We start from the raw sequence: 3,799 nt of genomic DNA, 5'->3' as shown, positions 1-3,799 counted from the left end.
CAAGGTCAGAAGCTGACTTGTACCTTCGACATTGCCGTCACTGTCACCTTCTGCAAGAACCGCAGGAACAAACACGGCCAGGGCTCAAACCATACAAAAGAAACGAGAGCGACAAAGTAACAGAGGGACCGATTCTCATCGGCCGAAGGCTCCAGCCCCCGCCTGTCGCAGCTGCCCCCCGAGTTTGCGAATCTCTTTACTTTCACCCACGCCTGCCGATAAATGAACCCCGGCTTCTCCCGGGAGGACTCTTGTCTCCAATCAACGGACAGGAGGACCTAGAGAGACTCGAGGCAAGAGCTCGCTAGGCTAAAAAATACAGAAAATAGCCCCACTGAACTTCCTCTTGAAAGAGAGTGAGTAGAAATTAAGGAGTCAACAGGGGGGGATCCTGCAGACGGGGCACAAAACAGGCCGGAACCGAAGACGAGGGCCCGGGGAGCGCGGGGGCAGGTCCCTCAGGGCGCCACCGGAAGTGCCGGCTCAGGCCCCTGGGGCGCATCCCGGAAGTGCCGGTCGCGGCCCGCTTGCTCCTGACGAGCTGTCAGCCCGTGAGAAGTCACGTGGATCCTGACGGGCCAGCCAAGAGCTTTATTTGAATTTCTTAACTAAAAAAATGAACTTCTCTGCATGTCGTAAGTGTTTCGACTCATTGCTTTTCTGTAGAGAAGGGATGTGACAGTGCAGCTTGAGGGCTGGTGTGTCATCAGGGAAGGAAAGCACTCTGTTCAGAGAAGCCCAAGTTTTCACATCAGTTTCGCGTTTTTTGTGTAGGACCGGAGGCCTCGGGGGACCTGGCGCTGCCCCGGAGGGCGCCCCCAAGCTGGGGGGAGGCGGGGACAGGCGACGCGGCAGAGGGGTCACTGGCCTGACCCTGGAAGTCCAGTCTTAGTTCCCGGGAGGGAGCCAGCCTGAAAGCTGTCGTGTAGAGCGCAGGTGCATGGACGTAGCCGTGCGTCTGATGGGCGTGTGCACGTGCGTGTAAATGTAAAAATGGATGTGTGCCCGCTTACAGTGCATGACACGACCCACGAAGATAAACAGATAATAGATGATGACAGATTGGTAGGTAGGTAGATTAGATAGATTAGAAAGATTGATCGATCGATCGATAGATGGATGATAGGTAGGTAGGTGGATGGATGGATGGAAGGATGGATGGATGATAGGGATGGATGGATGGATGGATGGATGGATGGATGGATGGGTGGAAAAGAGAGAGGGAGGAAGGAGAAAAGGTGGTGGTGAAACTCACATTTCAGAAGCTGGGGCTCCAGGAGCGGGGATCTCCCAAGTCCAAAGGCGGAAACCACCAGAGCGGGCTGCGCTGGGGGTGGCAGAGAGCTGGCATGCTGCCTCCCTTTCAGATTTCCTGCTACGGCCTGCCTGGTCTTCCAGGTGATGAGCATTAAATTTATTGTTCCTTCTATAATGAAGGCTTATTTTTAATGGGTTAAAAGGGAGAGTGTATGGTATTAACTGGCTATATGCTGACATGTAGATCTGGTATCGTAGAAAAACGGGGAGAACACGCACCAACGTTTAAGGACTCCAGGAATTATATTGGCGGTGACAGTATTAGCATTGCTATTCTGAGACTTCTGTGCTTGTGAAGCCAGACAAACCAACAGTGAATCAGGAGCATAAGTCTGTCATCCCCCTTGTCACTGAGACCGGGATCCTTAGTTTGGAAGAAGGGAGATGCAGATGTAGCATAGGAAAGGTTAGGTCATCGCCCTATAGTTAGTTAGTTAGTTTTTATTAAGACTTTTTCAGAGCAGTTTTAGTCAGTACATTGGAGCAGAAGATACAGAGATTTCCGTATACCAGCTGCTCCTAGCCTGCCCTCCCCCGTCATCAACATCCTTCACCAGAATGATGCATTCGTTACACTCGATAAACCTAAATTGACACATGATCATCACCCAGAGTCCATACTTTACGTTATGTTTCACTCTTTGTGTTGTGCATTTTATGGGTTTGGACAAATGTATAATGACATGTATCCATCATTATAGTGTCATACAGAATCATTTCACTGCCCTAAATACTCTGTGCTCTGCCTATTCGTCCCTCCCTGCCCCAGCCCCTGGCAATCACCGATCTTTCTACTGTCCCCATAGTTTTGCCTTTTCCAGAATGTTATAGAGTTGGAGTCATACAGAATGTAACCTTTTCAAATTGGCTTCTTTCACTTAGCAATACACAATTAATTTCCTCCATTTCTTTACATGGCTTGTTTCTTTTCAGCACCGAATAATATACTATTATCGGGATATACCAGTTTATTTGTTCCCCTACTGAAGGACATCTTGGTTGTGTTCAGGTTTTGGCAATTATGAATACAGCTGCTATAAACATCTGTGTGCAGACTTTTTTGTGGACCTCAATTTTCAACTTCTTCAGGTAAATACCAAGAAACATAATTGCTGGATCACATATAAGAGCATGTTGTAGTTTGATTTTCAATCAGTGTCAACATGCATGCATAGATTTGTGTGTGTGTGTGTGTGTGTGTGTGTGTGTGTGTATCCTCTATGTTTCCACTAAAAGGCCTTAAAGGCTTGAAACAATGACCAATCCCAGTAGCATCGGCACCACTCAAACCGGATTGTTGTATTGTGGTTAGAAATAACATTTCACATTAAAAAAAAAAAAAAAAAAAAGAGCTTTTTAAAAAAAAAGAATTGGCTGATCCAAGTCTGGTACAGAAGATACAGAAAATAAGCCTAAATTTTCTTTCCACATCAAAAACTGGGGAGCGGGTATTAAAAATTATTAGGAACGTGCCAAATGAAGAGCAACCTGAAAATGCTCCTACCGGCCAAAGATGGGACCATCTGAACTTCAGTAAGTATAAAAAGTATCACAAATCGAAACTTAACAAATGTATTAAAATGAATTCTTTTGCAATGATATTTTTAAAAAAGCTAATTGGTCATTTTTGGACAATGATAGGGAACCAATTAATTAATTTAAACTGATAAATGAGGAGAATGAATACAGCAATTATCTTAGAAACTGGTAAATGGGAAAATATAGAAATTATTCCTATTTACATATAAAATAAACTATTGGGTAACCGAATGGTAGATGGAAGGAACTATCTCTTTATAAAAGTACCCCAGTTAGCAAATGAAAAAGAAATCACCTATAAAAAGATAACCAGACATCACGTGCTTCCTGATGGAGAACACTCCATCACTTCCTCCTCTTGCCGAAAGGACCAAATCCGAAAATCCGAATCTGATCGAACCTCAAGTTCCAGCTCCCATGTGCAGGGATTATAAAGGAAGAACAGCGGGCCAGACTGTGCCATGAGTGTGCATCTAGCAACTTCCAGACTGGAGAACTTGGCAGTTCACATAGCTCAGGTGCCTCAGCAGGTAAATTGCAAGGACAGAAAAGAGAATGAAAGGGGTTGGGGAGGAACCTGTACATTTAGACAGACTTAAGCTCAGTCTACGGCCACGCCGCCCTGAACAAGCCCGATCCCGTCCGATCTCGGAAGCTAAGCAGGGTCGGGCCTGCTCAGTCCTTGGATGGGAGACCACCTAGGAAGATCAGGTGCTGTAGGCATAAAAAGGAAAAAAAGTAAGAGATTGTAAGCTGACAAGGTCCTTGCAATCTGTGAGGTCAGCCAAGGCTTGCCTCGCCTAAAAAAAAATAATTAAACAAATAAATAAAACTGTCAGATTAGAGAAAAATGAATGAAACTAAGTTATACTGTCTAGGGATTCACATCTGGGGGTTCAGCTATAAAAAGAAAAGCAAGGAGGTTGTCGCTGTAAAAGCCAGA

General features: G+C 45.5%; 1 pseudogene; it reads left to right on the top strand.

Moving 5' to 3' along the window:
• The first annotated feature begins 3,460 nt into the window (after nucleotides 1-3,460).
• On the top strand, nucleotides 3,461-3,579 carry LOC111747212 (annotated as a pseudogene).
• Nucleotides 3,580-3,799: the final 220 nt, after the last annotated feature.

Source organism: Pteropus vampyrus, unplaced genomic scaffold, assembly GCF_000151845.1.
Source record: "Pteropus vampyrus isolate Shadow unplaced genomic scaffold, Pvam_2.0 Scaffold214, whole genome shotgun sequence".
NCBI lineage: Eukaryota > Metazoa > Chordata > Mammalia > Chiroptera > Pteropodidae > Pteropus > Pteropus vampyrus.
This window is presented reverse-complemented; position numbering and strand designations above follow the sequence as displayed.